Raw genomic sequence first — 16,742 nt, forward strand, 5'->3', positions numbered from 1 at the left:
TATTTTCTTCCCTAATCTATATCTGACTCTGAGAATAAGTAAAATTATGTACACAGAGTTTCTAGCAACCATGAAAACATCAACCGATTCCTGTAGGAAGTATTTTTGCTAGGGATGCATTAGCTTTAAAACACATTATTGCTCTTTCTTTAGTACATTATATACAAAGGAGGAAAAAAATTATCACTATGTGTTTTCTCACTTTTTTCCTTGGAAACTTCAATTCTAAAAGACATGCATTATAATAAATGCAAGAGTAGAAAAGATAAAATGTCTAAAGGCTGAAGTGCAGGACTGCATTGCCTGAGGTCATCTATCCATTACTAATACCTTTGAGTCATAGTGCTTGGGAGTCAAAAATAGGCACCTTGCTGAGCCAAGTGCTGTAAAAAAGGCTTTCTCTCAGCAGAGGAATCAAATGAGAAAATAAGATGGATAGAGGTGGAAAAAGTATACAAATAAATGAGATAATGCTAGTAACAGTGAGAGCAGCTGCCCACTCTGTATAAACATGGGATGCCATCAGAAACAGGGATTTCTGGAATGGCATGGCATTCTGAGCAGTCATGAGCACAGAGACACCACCCACAAAGATGGGCATTAACAGAAAAACCTGTTTGAGATAACTTCTGACAGTCCAAGAACTTGTCAAAATTTTATGTAGCCCCTTTTACCTTCCTGGAACAAAACATCACCAGCTGCTCTGCAGGAACAATGTTGACATTTTTGCTGGTTGGTGGCACAAAGAAGAGTTTTGCCAAACTGTGTGGAAATGTGGCAGTTGTTTGTAGCAGCTTCTCACAACGGGGAAAGAAAACACATGGATGCTCACATGACAATTTTACATGTGGAAACATAACATAAAATCGTGAGCTGGCTGCAAGCAAACCAGATTACACACCCCCTGAGCAGGATAGAAGTAGCACACAAAGAAACTTGACTATAAAGATGTTACTGAAATGGGAACAGGAGAAACACAAAGTACAATTAAAAAAAAAAGTAAAAAAGAAATATTAAAAGCAGAAACAACAAACAGCATAAGCTTTCCAAATAAAAGTATAACTTCCTGTGAGACCTTTGGCAAATTACTCTATTTTCTCGTCAATACCATGGAGATAATATTTCCTGCTGTTACCACACCCCTAAAAGCTTTAAACTCCTAGTTGTTTGTAGAGAAATCAATCACAGAGAAAGGTGATGGGGATGTGCAGATGGTTTGGACTTCAAGAACTTTAATATTTTATAAATGAAGTTTTAACTTTAATCTTCGCTATTATGCTGCCATCAGGTTTAAGACATGTTCTTTAAGGTACAAAATAAAAAAGTATTTCTGTTTTGGTAAGCAAGTAGGTGAAGAACAAATTGGACTTCTATTTGTGGTCTCCCCTCATGACCACACAACCAATCAAAAGCACAGAGACATAGGATATGGCATAAGGAATTACAGACCCCAACTGTGCTAAACTCATGAGGCCACAAACACACTGGGCAGACAATCAGTCTTCTAGTTGTATGTTGACCCACAGCCTGAGTCTGACCTGTGGTTTTCCCTTCTTTTTTTCTAAGATCACAATGAACAGTTCTTCAGCTTGCCCCACGGCTGTAAGCAGCAGATCTGTTGGGATGTGTCTGTGTTTTGATGATTTCCTTGAATGGCAGAGAGAAGAAAAGCAATACATCTTCTATAGGGTGTACATAAGCTACACTTAGAAAGGTCCTTAAACTCACAGCTCCTCAGCTGCTATAAACTGGCACAGACACATTCAAACAATTGGCAGGATTCCTCAGACAGCTCAAATCAGTGTCACTCCACTGAAGTTGATGAAGCAACCCCAATTTGTAGAAGCCAAGGATCTGGCCCACAGCCTACCCTGCAGTCCAGAAAGACCATCTGTGTTTAACAGGATCAGAAGTCAAAAGGAAAGTCCTTATAATTTACTCAATATTACTGAGACAAGTGATTTCTATGGTGTTCAGTCAGGTAGACTAAACAAGAGCTACAGAAGATAAAAACTAGTTCTTTGTTTCTTCCTCGGTATAGTTTTTACCAGGAAAAGTTATGTAATTGTTTGCAACATATTCCATGAGGCAATGAAATGTGAAGGCAAAAAGGAGAGAACTGAGGAGTTAAGAGGGACAGGAATAACACAATAAGGAATTCAAGCTACTTAATGAATTACAGGCAGTAAAGTGTGCTGCCCTGCTCATGCTGACTTTATGTCAAACCCATTCCCACTGATGTCAGTGGAAAGAGTGGCATTACACAATGCTGCTCAGTGGCCCAAGGGAGGGGCAGCATAAAACCAGAGGAGAAGGTTCAGGTAGTTCAGCTTTTTATTTTGAAAGCTGTTCTGAAAAACTTCTGTATTCAAATTTCATGGGAATTTGGATACCATTTTTACCATCCTAATTGTGAAAAGCCAGATGCTGAGCTAGAACTAATGCAGTGATCAGCACTAATGGGGGAAGCATATCAGTGCATCTAAATTAATGTTTTGTGGCTCTGTGGTAGAAATCAATAGTATTTGTGTTAAGCCCCTCTAAGATGTCCAGCAAATGCAGTGCTTTTGTCATGCTGCCATGTGGTAGCTCAGTCTTAAGTTTTCTGTGGTGATAAATCCATGATTCTCTTTACTTTGCAGAAGCTGCCTCTGCACACAGGAACTCACTGAAAAGAAAGGGTTTGTTTATGTCTGTAACATATGCCTTCATGCATGTATTTTCAGGGCACAGGGTGTAAATGAACTGTGAAGACAAGATGCTTTGAATTCCAGGGGACCAACCACATCCCCACAAGTTCTGGCCACCACAGTGCCACCCTGTATGTCCTCGAGCAGTCATTGTTTGTCTTAGAGACAAATGCATAAGGAGGAGTACAAATGAGACTGTCAGAGAAAATACATCTCTTCTGTTTTGACATGGGAAAAATTCACTGCACTTTACAAGCATCTGCCCTCAGCAACAATTTGTCACCCTGCCCTGAGCTCTCCTGTGGCTCCACCAGCTACCTGATCAATCCCCAGGGCAAAGCCTGTAGTGAAAACTCTGAAGATCTCTTTCCAGACAGACTGCCCTCAAGACTGAAATGGTAAACTGGGAGTGAGAAAGTTTGCACACCATGCAAATTCTCACCAGGTGAGAATTTCTTCCAGTGTGCAAAGTCAGAATGACTGAGGAAAGTAATTCTGCTTTAACCCTACATTCTATTTTTAGTGTTTAGAGATTATTTGAATGACACTGAGCAAATATCTATGTGGGTTTGAGAGAAAGGCTATGAGCAAAATCGGTGCAAGCAGGCTGGTGCAATTCAGCTCTACTGACACAGTGCTGACATAAGGCAAGCAGCTATTCCAGACTAAGCCTCTCCAGGGCTCTGGCAGTGCTTGGTGCTAACAGCACACTGAGAATGTGTGATGCAAATTCAAGTCTGTAACCACTAGTAACTCATTGAGAGGATTTAAGATTTCAACCAAACTACATTTGAATAAAGGTATGTGCAAATGTATTACTGCTAAGCAGCTTTGCATTTCAGAGCTGTTATACTGTGGAGATCAACTTTGCAGAAACAGAGTTAGTAAGGCCTATCCCACAGCAGTTACATCAAATTTTACACACTGCCAGTCCTTCAGCCTTGGTCTGAGGTCCAAAAGAGCCAGAAACACTGCAGCTTGCCTTCAGTCGTCTCCATGACAGAATTTTTTAAGCAAAACCTGGTTCCATGTTTCAGCTGAAGTCGGTATTTGATCCACTGTTCACTACAAAGAATCACCTTCCTCTTTGTCAGATTTGGAGTACATGATCTGCAAAGATCAACATTTTCCTAAGGCTTTATACCTGTCTCCTAAATATGATTATGAACACAAGAAAAAAATACCATAACCACTGTAACTTTCAGGTCCTTCTATAAATTAATTTATTGATTTTGAAAGGAGTTTTTCTTGGAGCATTCCATTTTGGTTTAACTCTATTTTAAAAAGCACTTTCAAGGAAAACCTTTTTCATGAGTTATTATTAATTGTCAAAAAATCAACAACAATGTTTATTCAGACACCACTTGTATGAAGAGACCTTCATTGTTTTCTTGTACAATCAGATTTTTGTCATGGCAGACAGGATCTCTGCAAAGTTCTCAACAAGACAGGCACTTTCCTGGAGATGATTTTTATTTAACCTGCTCTGGCATCATGTAGGCTACCTAAGGTTAACACAAATTTTCTAATTCGTATATAAAACACTATATTGCACCTCCTGTAAGACATATTTTGTCTTCTTAAAGCATGTTAGCCACCTTTGAACTCTTTCCTAAACAAAAAAAAAAAAAATCCTTATTTCAACTCTTCAGTCCCAAAGAAATTCAAATATTTTATCAAAATTAAATAATTAAATGAAGCAATAACTGCTCAAGAGACTGAGGCCTGTTGCTGCTGTGTCTCCTCATGTTTTTGTGGAGTACAAAAGATGACATCCTAGCATGTTTTTGAGCAAGTGTTTTCCTCATGCAAAGAGAACTGTGTCTGTAGAACAATCTCTATCAAATTCTTTTACTTATATTGTCAGGGGAGGGCAAAACCCCCTAAGATATTTCCTTTGTTTAAATGCATTTCCTGCCTTCCTTACTGCCATAGACTGTGTTGTGACAGGCCTATTTATAGTCCAAAGAAAGGAAAAAGCACCACTGGAGGCAGGAAAACTAAGTTGGGAAAGAATAGAAGGAAGTGTGGCTGCCATTTAGGCAACAATCTAGAACTAATTGAGCTCAAAGGAGCCCCAGCTGAGCTCAGTGAAGCTGCTGGGACTGACCAGAGCACAATCCTGCTGCTCTCTCCAGGGCTCTCTGGGGCTGCTGAGCGGGAGAGTCATGTGCAGGACACTGCTGGGAGCAAATAACCTCAGCATCTCAACACCCTGAGAACTCTTTCAAAAAAGGAGTGTGATGAAAGTCAGATACCTATCAAATTAAGGTAAGTGCCTCCTCCTGGCATTTCTGCTTGCTGCATGCTCCACGTCTTTTCAGGTGTGGCCAGTCTGGTAAAAGAAAAAAGAATAAGCTTTGGAGAAGGAATAGCATGTGACATTTAGATAAAGGGTTGGCAGGATGTCTGATTTTTAGAAAAAGAAATCTGAATTCACTTATGGATTACTCATAACTTTTCTTAAGCAAAAGAAGCCTTTGCCATAAATCTGTAACATAACTTTGCTCTTTTCCTGACTTGTGTCATGTTCATCTTACAAACTGTGATTAAGTACCAGAGAAATGTTATGGTAAATGTGTGCCCCAAAGGAAAATATTATGTCAACTCTGCATTAGGTTAAAAATATAGATTGAGAGACAGACAGACAAAGGGAGGGAGAAGCATATGAAATATGTATTTATACAAGATGTGTTAATATGCAATATATAACCATATCAAAATGTATATAATGGAAGTTTTGTGATACTTTAGTCTTATGATGTACATTTGAAGGTAGGAACTTAACATGAATTAAAGCACCTGAAAGTTTCTAGAGTTTTAGAATTTATTATGATAGGTAATTTGTGTGTGTGTGCATGCATATACACATATCAAATCAAGATATATTATTGTTGCTCGCATTGCAATACTACATGTTGCCTTTCTGAGGTCTAATTTAAACTGACAGTAGAATATGAGTGGAAATTTCTAATCTGCTTATTTCCAGATACTATACACAATATTATACTATCATGACTGCGTATGTAAAAAGCTCCATTTTAAGATAGATCAGTGTACAGACCATATTAATTTCCTGAGTTACCATCAACAAGACAGACTTTTAAGATGGAAAAACTAAGTTTTTTAAGATTGTGTTTGATTTCTTCAATTCCCAGCATGTCCTTTGCACTTCTAACAAAGGAAATGGTATTGTGGTTTGCAGGCAGCAGAATAGAAGCTGTAGAATAATAGATTCAGGTTTTCATCATGCAAATTTTATCTTCTTTGAAAGATCTATGAGAATAACTTTTGTATTAGTCTCATTCATGTTAGCACACTACCTCTAAGCATATGATATTCAGATTATTCATTTGTTATTCAGATGTTGTCTCAGATTAGCAATTTATGGCAAAAAGTAGCTGGTGAGTAAAAAGGAAATGTGATGTGTTGTTATTCTACTGTATCCCCGTAGGATTCTATTATGTTTAGAGTCTGTTATTGTGAAGATAGCAAGGCAGGATGTCATCCATGTAGGTGAAAAGCCATGATAGGGCAATTGTAAACAACAGCAGTCAGCTCAAAATCCGATTCAGAGGGGTGCCAAGCAGCAATTCCAATGAATCAGATGTTACCAATGCTCATGGAAAGAATCAGGCCTTTCTTTGTCTGGTTTCAAAGTGCTCAACATTTACAGTAATTCTCAGTTCTAGGAGGTTGTAAGCCTGGTCGTGTGAAGACTAAAATGGCAGTAAAACTTGAACAGATATTTGCAAGAGAAAGGTCTTCAGACGGCAATTTGAGTAACTAGTATAGTATGCTCTCATGCAGGTAACATTCTTTTCTTTCAATTTCAGTAACTGATTCCCCTGCACAAAGACTAAGCAGAAACAGAAAAAAAAAAAAGTGTTTTAATTTAAAAATTTAAGGAGCATTGCAATTTCTGGTGTTGAAGAAATACAATCATTTCCATGAGATTTCAGTTGTACCATGACTGCAATACAATTAAACAGTACTCACTTGTATCATTCAGATTTATTCAGGTCAGCAGCACTCATCACATAATTTTAAAGCTTGATACCACTGCATGGATTTAGCAAAACAGAAACCTTTTCTTAGCTATAAGGAGAAGATAATGTACTAATCAGCCAGTTACATTGTAATTATACAGGAAAAGGTGATCAAAAAATGTACAGATGCACTTTCACATTTGCCGTTGGAAAAGATACTATAGATGGTACTTAGAAATTGCCTAATTGATACTCTTGATAAAAACACACACATGTAAAGTTTTGTTTCTAAACTGCAAGAGTTCACATGTTCATGAGTTCAAAGTTTGCAAACTGAACATTTTGTCCTGAAGACACAATCATTAGGAAAAAATCCTTCACAGAAACAGCGGTTCACCTTTGGAATGGGCTGCCCAGGGAGGTGGTGGAGTCACTGTTCCTGGAGGTGTTTTAAAAAAGGCTTGATGAAGCACTCAGTGCCATGGTTTAGCTGATAATGATAGCTCACAGGTTGGACTAGATGATCTCAAAGGTCTTTTCCAACCTAGTTTATTCTGTGATTCTGTGGTTTCAGAAGGTCTTAGAAAGAAATTTACACCCCTGCACCTTATAAAATCTTACCACCTGCTAGTGTCTAACTACTCTGCAGGACATTCTTTCTACATAAACACTTTTGAGTGTTCACAAGTACTAGCAGGGCTGCAATTACTAAAGCTCCAAGCTAAAAATTAAATAAGAGAATTTGATATACCAGAAGGAAGTTGAGGTTTACATGCTTCCTACCCTGACATTATTTTGCCAGGTAATTAAAGAGGTTTAAGGTTGTCAAATAAATACTCCAGTCAGCTGTCCCTACTGTGTGGGCAGTGTGGATTTCTGGTTCCAGGAAAGCTGGCTGACTTGAAGAAAAATCACATGACTTAAAAAATAATGCACTTTGGGTGACAAGTCATGCCATGCTTTCCTGCAAAGCTAGCTCAGGTTTAGTAAGATTTATTATTCCTCATGCAATTGCTCCAGTGTAAGTATCTTAATTTCTCCCTAAGCTGTTATTCCACTATACCAGACACTCTTACAAGGAAGCTTTGTGTCCCAAGTCACAGTCAGGGCCACTAACATTATAGGGGAAAAAAGAGCAGAAAATTACAAGTGTTTGGAGAAGTCAAAGCAATATTTTTTGAGAACATATGTACAGTCTACTGTAGTCTCACTCAAAAACCAGAACTGGGGAAGAGGAAATACAAAAAGAAACCCAGTTAAAACACATTAAGAAGTCAATGATCAATATTGGACAGCATCAAATTAGTTCTACAAAGAGAAGCAGCTGTTCAACACAACAGACATGTTAGTGTTAAAAAATAATCTATTTTGTAATATCTAAAACATCCAGCTCATAACTATGTACTGAATAACATCCTGACTCATGCAAATGTTTATGCAGGTGCTTAAATTTAAGCATATGAGTAGTCCCATTGATTTCAAGCGAAATTATTTCAATAGGCTGATAAAATTTAAAGACTGGCAGAGTCATTAGATCATCTAGTCTGACTTCAAACACAGCATGTTAATTTTACCATTTCTCTTACCCAAAACCAAAAGCTTGCCTGCTTACAACAGAACAGTATAGATGTAGTATGTTCAAGATAAAAGTTTAAGGGGAAGATCATGATGTTCTACACGCATGAGTAGTGACCCACAACAGTAAGAATTGTTCAGGTTGACACAAATCCTTTAGCTCAAATGGGAATTAGATGCTGTGCAGGCTTTGTACCAACTTACTGCACAAGGGTGAAGGTCAGTGTGCGTATGGAAGACAGAGTGTTTCTCCCAGAAGTCTCTGAGCTACCAGAAAAAGCCATTAACTTTACTGTGGTTGCTTTCCTACTGTGCTAGTAGACTAGGAAAGTACAGTTGCATAAGCAAGGATAAATGAAAAAGCTTCTTTCCAATGAATCTTTATGCCAAAGTGCAGCTATACTTTTCACCTTCAGTTCTCTCATTCACCGCAGGCCATGTGCAAATTGTGGCACAAAATAAGGAGCTACTATTCAGAAGCAGATGAAAAAGATGAATAGATATATTAATCAAATACAGAAATATATCTAGAATGAGTTTGTCAAATCTCTTGGTCACACCTAGGCAGTTTAAAAAGACTTACTATCTCAACAACAGATGAGAAAAAGTGGGAGACATGGCCTGGGGTCTCCCTTCCAAGGATTAGTAACAGTGGATTTCTATTGCATGAGCATACAGCAGCAGAAGAGTGCTATTGAAGGATATGTACAATGTATGCTAATAACAAAAAACAAAGGGGGGGAACAAGAAAGACTGTCTTGGCATACAAGTCTACCTTGTCAGTAACCACGCAGGTATCTTCATGTCTTGGATTAGCACAAAAAAAAAGAAAGACATGTTGACTTTCAGAAGTATTTTTGTCTCTTCTTCCTATTTACACTGAGTTTCAGGGTTGGTAATCTCCTTGTTAGTATGGTGCTTCCTGGGAAGCAGAGGGGTACCCTAGGGGAAGGAGATGCCTGTCCCAGCTTTTGACAACAGGGGGAAATAACAAACACTGCTTTATGTAGAGGTAGATTCAGCCCTCAGCTCTTCTCTAAACTCACTGCAGCAATTTGCTCTGGATTATATATATATTATATATATATATAATGGATATATATATATCCATTGGATATAATCTCTGAAGTGTCCCTTCCCAACCCCCTGTCTGGTAATGGCTGCAGACCCATTTGTCACAATTGTCCCCAAGAGGCTCTGTGGGCTCAAGCAACTGCACAGAGCAAAACACAGCCCTGCTGTAACAGTTCTGTAGTGCAGCACCACACACCCCCAGGAAAATGAAAATGCAAAGTGGCCACTCTGATGCCAATATCGCAATGTAGACTTGCCTTTTGGTCAAGATAGCAGAAAAGTAGTGAACAGCCAGAGCAGTTATGGGGTGACACAAAGTGTTGTGTGCAGTCTGCTCTGCCAACATGGTTTAACCATATACCAAATAACTCCATTGGTGGGGCCATGGGGAGGAATTTAGAGTCAAGCTAATAGGTCTGGCATTGTCTCAATAATTAATTAATGACAGTTTACATTATGAAGCTGTAGGTCACTTGAATTAGAAGGAACAAAAATTAATGTGTACCAACGTCTCTGTTTGGAGAGCTCAGCATTCCTAGAATCCTTTCTATTCTAACACACCTTATTTTTCCAGCATGGTGTTCCATTGTTATTTGGGATTATTACCATACCACAGTCATGGGTAGGTATGGTACCTTGGGAGGCTGGAGAAAACGATAAATCATCAAAGATCAGGTCATTACTAGAGGGAAAAGGAAAACCGAAATAGCATTCAATCTCAGTTGAACTACAAAATTTACTTCATAGCTTTCAGAAATGGGAAGAGGCAAGGGAGTGGAGTGGATTAATGCTGAATTCTTCCAAGCTGCTTGACCTTCCTCCTAGTCATAGCTAGCCTCTTCTTTCTGTCTTAAAACAAGCATACTTCATACTGCCTTCATATAGTGCTGTGGTTTTATACTGGTAAACATACACAGCCTATGTGAAATTCTAGACACAGCACATTATTCTAATATAGTTCTATTCATTCACATATAGTCTATTAGAGATAACTGTCTTAAGCAATAATTTCAAGCAGAAAAAAAGATAAAAGAGCAGGATAATGTCCTCATACCACTAAGAGAAATGGAACTGGAGCTAACAACAGAGAAAGGCCTAGAGTCAAACAAGTGTGATAAATCCAGCAGTTATATATAAGGACCTTGGCCCCAAGGGGCTTTGTCACACAAAAATTTTAAGTGTTGTGACTATAATAAGCAAATCTCCTCACAACTAATGAGCATGGAAGCAATAGCCTCTCTCTTGTCTTTGCACTGAATACTTCATAGAGTACATAGAAGGCACAGATGGATGCAAATTCACTTAGAGTAAGCTTGGGGGCATGAACCCTGAGATATTTGCAGCAGACCTCAGACAGGCTGCTGGATAACATAGTCTGACTGATAAACATGCTGTGTATTAGACTAAGTGGAGATGTGCCTGACAGTCCTATCAGGGTGGGCATTTGTGATCCATGCCTCATTTTACAGTGCTAACACAAGCTTAATGTGCTACTGTTTACAAGGGAGCAGCACATTAGTTTTTAATATTTTGACTGAAACTGTTAAAAAAATGTCAGTTTTTTTGCTAGGGAGAGGAAGGAAATATGACTTTTTTGCTCTTTTCTGGGTCTGCTACTAGACTCCATTGTTTCCACTCTTGTAATGTAAATTCAAATGGACTTCAAATTCAAATTGACCATTTGTCAAGCTGCAATGCGGAATGTATTGCTTTCATACTCAGTACCAGCTTGTGCTGCCTCACTTAGGAGAGACTGACTTATCAAACCAAGGACCACTGTGACATCAGTGGTGACATCATATTCATCAAAATTAATAAAGTGAAAAAATATTTTTCACTATTTATGTGTAATGCAAATTTTACCAAGGAGAATAACATTCTCTCTGATGTAACATCTGAGTGAAAAACATTCTCAGAAATTATTTATACAAGACAAAGTTGAAAGCAGTTGAACTGAAAACAGGAGAGACAAGTAAAATGCAGACAGCTAGGTGGAGGTGAAACAGAAATAAATGCATTTTAAAACATATGTTCACTAAATTGAAAACTTTCTGTGCAACTATAATTTCATTTAAAGTGTGAGAGAGGATGTAATGAAGAACTCTGAAAAACCCTGATGTCATACTCTTGGTCACTTGCACTTATTTGCACCAACTGTGGAAAAAACCATACTTACTGGAGATTTTCAAATGGTAAAGGAACTACTGATTAGCTCAAACTTATTAAATGCAGAAAAGACAACAAAAATTGAGAGTTGCTGTAGATTCAATATTACAATAGTGTCCCATCCTTGTTCAGCACATCACTCACAATGAGGATGGCTGGAGAAACCTAGAGAACAAATCTCTTCCAAATGCTCAAGACTGTTTAGAAATCTTCAACTTCAATCTACACAGTATTGAAAAAAACACCCTTTATGACAGATGTGCTTTTGTGCTACTGTATCTAAATCTAGAATTACAGAAACACACTCTTCAAACTCTGTTTCTGAAATGAGCATATCCACCCTGTGGAATATAACTAGTCAATTTAGCTGGTAATAGACAATGAAGAGTTTTGTTGCTTTGATTTTTTGAGGTTTTTTGTAAACAATCATGATTCTATTGTCAGTGCTACAGAAGATGTCCTTAACACCAGCTATGACTGCAGGGCACAATTTCACCCTTTCTCTTAGCAAAGGAGATGCCACCACCCTTCAGTATTTACAATGCAGAACAACCTATATTTGTCATTCCACCTCTGTACTTCAAGGTGAAACACAACCAAGTAAAGCAAACTGGAAAAACACACCAGTGTTCTTATTTACTAATTGTAATAATTTAAATTTCTTACACATGTTGATATAAGGAAGAAACTATAAATTTCCAGCTTCTCTGTGAATACTGTAGGCTTTGGGAAGGAGGGAATATGTGTGAGAAGGATTAGTCTTGTGAATGGATTTTTTTGTTTGAGTACGTTTGAGGTTTTCATTTATCCCACCAGTCATTGTCATCCCCTTTCTAAATCTGAGTACCAAAGATACCAAGGAAAAAATAAGACCATCCCTGTTTTTCATGCCAAATTTGTAATCCCTACAATTTAGTATCTCCCTATGCTTCTTCAAAGAAGATATTACATACGTTAAGACACAATTACCATTAATCTGTGAGTGCACAGCATTTGCACAAAGCAGAGCAAAGATTCTGAGCTGAACATCAAGAGGAAAGAAGGAAAAGGAGAGGGGTCCCACTAGTAATGCACATGAGAGAAAAGGCTGCCTTAAGTCATTCTATTCCCACCACTCTGATACAATCCATCTTTATCATTAAATTTCATCTTTCCACCTCCCATCTCTACCTCCTGGATCCTCTCGCCCTTACTCGCCCATGTCTGCGCTTCACTGTTGGATGATGTCCATCCAACCAGATGATCATCATAGGTCCCTTCAAACTGAAATACTCCTATTCTATTCTATTCTATTCTATTCTATTCTATTCTATTCTATTCTATTCTATTCTATTCTATTCTATTCTATTCTATTCTTTTCTCCTATCCCATCCATTCCAGGCATACTGCTTCTGGGTTTTTCACTAAGCAGACCAAGTGCTTAGGAGAAAACTAAGAGCTGTCCAAAAGCGGTGGGAAGACAGCCAAGAGGACAAGCAAAAGCCCACAGACCACTGGCAGAGTGGCTTAATTCCCAGAGAATTCAGGAGTCATGGCTACAAGTGAAAACATTTGTCAGGTTATAGGTGGGCTGAATGTGTACTAGGTCAACAAAAAAATGCCTCCCATGATGCAACTGATCTGCCAAAAGCAGGTCTGTTCTTCATAGACTAGAGCTATTACTGTTATTCAACTTGAAAAAAATGTTTAACAGAGCACATTTTTTTCTATCCATCATTTCTGACAATAGAATTATCAGATATTTTAGCTTAATTCACAGTCTCCAAATTTCAGATGGGTGCACAGCATATCAAACTTCCATTTAAATTACTATTTTCTCATATACTTAAGTCACTGAAGGGCATTGTTTTCCAGTGGAAAGCAACCACCAGCCTTGACTCTAAGCATTGCTATGGGCTCCCCCTATGACATTTAATTGCTGATATAAAGGAAGGACTGATTTCAAGGGTCATGTCTAGGGATGCCCTAATTTCATAATTTATTCTCTCAGCTCTTACTTTCTGAGAGACAGTGTGACTCCTGGGTGCACCCTTGGGCACAAAAGGGGAGAGCACTGGGTATTTGCAGTACTCCTGTGCCCCCTAGAGCATTACATTGAAGAACCTGGAATTGACTTAAATTGCTAGGGATGTAATACAGCCTATAGATGTTTAAAGCTGATTTAATGTAATGTAAGGTTGAGAGCCTTATATACAGTATTTTCAGCAAAATTTCCTATCTGTTATGCCCCTCATATGTCCTTTAGCTGGCAGCCTAGTTTAAGAGCAGTTGGACTATTTATAGCAGCCTTTTTAATTGCACTTAGGTATTTATAAAACGTCCTGTCTAGTGAGGCCTTCCATGGTCTGCTTTCATTCACTTCAGTTGATAGTGAAAGCTATATAATATCTAGAGCAGTGAGGTAGACCAGCAAACCAGGCAGTTTGTCTGCTAGTTTTGAGTTCCATATATTCTAAAAGGCTGAATCCAAATAGTAGCACAGCCATTTAGGAAACAAATGTAGCAGCACAGACTTGCAGTTAGTATAGCCTGACATTTATGTCCACTGAGAGTCTTACATTCTATTCCATAAACTCCAGAAGAACATGTTAACAGAAAAGAGACATTTCCAGTCAATCCACAAAACAGACATCCATAACCGCCATATAGAGAAAATAACTCTATAGTTCAAAAATCTGCACAGTATCAAAGCACTGATATTGAGATAAGCTCTCCATCAGTGATCAATTTAGAAACTAAAACACCTACAATTAATTAAATGATACATTAGCAAGACATAGCCAAGTACATCTTGAAAAAGAGAAACAACAGTTAAAAAGAAGCCGTGAAATAAAGTCTCTCCTACAGTAAGGAGAGGCTCTGGATCCATTTATCCAGCATCAGTGAATGTAAAAATCTTCCTGATCTCAACCCAAACCAAAATGGACAACTGTTCCATTCTTTAGTTCCTTGAGGCTATTCTAAAAGCTGTCCATACTATTTGACATTAAAAATTTTACCTTACATGCACACATCCCTGTCACAATTCACTATTAACTGTACTTACATTTTGTTGTTCCTTTTCAGTATTTCTCATGTCTCATTTTGGCATGTCAGAAATCTGTGTTCATCTCTTAGTTTTTATCTGAGGCATTAACCATGGAATCTTTTGAGTTGGAAGGGACTCATAAGGATCATCAAGTCCTACTCTTAAATGAATATCCATAGAGAAAAAAACATACCCTTTTCAATCCAATCTTCATCTGTTTTCTCAGCAGAAAGAGACAGCAGAATACTGTTGTGTTCCAAACAGCAAAGCTTTTGTCTTACTTAAGATACTATCTGATAGGTGTAAGAACACAACACTTAATTTATTGCATCTGCATTAACTACCTGATCTTCTTTCGTGTGTCGGTATTTCTTTAAAAAAAACAGGAAAAATAGAAAAAAAGAAAATCCTTCACAGAATTTTTAAGACCTTTATTTTCAGGAATTACTCACAAATTATTTCTCTGTTTCACAATGACTTCAAAATGTCTGTCTAGCATGAGGATAGATAAACTTTTTCCCACATAAACTGCAGTTTACGGCAGTATTTACTGAGCCATAAAAAATAATTTATTTGTCTACTCACTTCAGAAAGTACAAAGGCTCCTTTTCTTTTTAGGTAGTGTATCCCAAGCTGTTTGTGGAATATTGCCATTCAGTCATTATCATCAAATTATGTCCCTGTGTGGGGTATGAGTACCAAATAAAGACAGCTATTCAGTGAGGAGTGATGACACTGTACTTTGTGCTATTTCAAATGGCCCAGGTACTACCAGTATTTAATCACTTATATTAAAAGGTCCTGATAAAATAGTGCAGTTGATATTGCATGATCAGAGAAATAGACAAAGTTATAAAAATTGTATTTGTCAAGTAGATTATTGCGGAACACATTTCAATCATGTTTTCTTCAGCATCAGCAGGGAGTAATTTTGTAACAAAGTTTGTAAAAAAATTTAGGAGTAGTTTTAAAGCTACGCATGAAGTTCTGTTACCCTTGATCTCAATGCATTTTAGGGGAAATGAGATGGCATTTCTCAAGGATACTTCATTTGGTCAATGGGCCATGCCCTGAAGCACGGTGAGTGCTTTCTCCTGTCTCTGAGCAACCATCCATGGCCAGCGGCTGCTGAACTTACAACTCAGCTCTGCCAGGGCAGCTCTCGCTCCCTTTGAAATTGCCACCCCTCCAGTGGCCTACGCTTAAATGAACTCGTTCCTCATGGGCTTATTTCTCATTTTTAAATTCACAGTTTTTACAGCCTCCTTAGCAGCCGTGCACCCCCCGGATCACAGAGCCCCATGCCCTGGGACAGACTCCTGGGAGCCTCCAAGGGCCACACGAGGAGCAGCTTGTTGAGGTGTTGCCAGGCCTGACTGTGCACAGGGATACACCTGCAGCAAAATCCAGCGTTCCCCAGGCCTTCCTCGTCCCTCTGCACCGATCCCTTATTCACACCAAGCACAGGCCAGGCCTCTTGCACAGCTCAGCCCCAACCCTGGGGCCCCTTCCCCCTCAGGCCGCGACCAGAGCCTCCCACAGACTGAGCCAGTGGAGAGAGCTCATTCAAGAAACTCGGAAAGTTTGTTCTCTGCAAACTTGTTTCCCTGGAGTCCCGGGAAACAGGAGGTGCTCACAGAGGCAGGCGTGGGTAATTAGCACAAGGGCTTCTGCCCTGCTCCAGGCTATGCTGGCAGCGCTGGTGGCTGCATGGTTTTGTAACCATGTGCTGGTTTATATAATATGAAGAGCTGGGTAAGGTCAAAGGAAGCAACCCGAGCTACAGTCCTGCAGACCTCGTCTTCAGAGAATTGCTGGCTTTCATTGGATTCTCTCAAATGTGCCAGCTAGACATGCTATTATATTTTAACAATTTCAACAACAGACACCTGGCTCTGTGCAATTCCTCGAATTTGTTCAAATCTCAGTAGCAGCACTTTATATTGTTGCAGTTTGTATTTCAGAAAAATGCCCTGTAATGTCCTTTTAAATCCAGTGAGACTGTGCAGTCTTGCAGGATCTGGATTGCTTACCAAACAATTAAATACCATTACCACATCCTATACTGAGGTATGGCAATTGCCTGTGTCCTGTCAGTCTTTCCAATTTAAGGTACCACAAGACTTTCAGCACAGTGTATCCTATATGTGGGATGGGAATTTAAGAAATTCAGAAAATGATGTTTTGCACCTCACTCTCAAAATCCCTTTGACTGTATGC

General features: G+C 38.7%; 1 protein-coding gene across 1 annotated transcript in view; it reads left to right on the forward strand.

The window, feature by feature from the left end:
* Positions 1–4,728: 4,728 nt before the first annotated feature.
* Positions 4,729–16,742, forward strand: part of RASGRP3 (RAS guanyl releasing protein 3) — a 55,667-nt gene continuing 43,653 nt past the window's right edge. Inside the window, exon 1 of the mRNA XM_085055275.1 lies at positions 4,729–4,961. The gene's annotated coding sequence lies outside the window, so the exon portion shown is untranslated. The remainder of the gene's footprint in view (positions 4,962–16,742) is intronic.

This window comes from Lichenostomus cassidix, chromosome 3 (genome assembly GCF_008360975.1).
Source record: "Lichenostomus cassidix isolate B80296 chromosome 3, HeHo_3.0, whole genome shotgun sequence".
Taxonomy (NCBI): Eukaryota; Metazoa; Chordata; class Aves; order Passeriformes; family Meliphagidae; genus Lichenostomus; species Lichenostomus cassidix.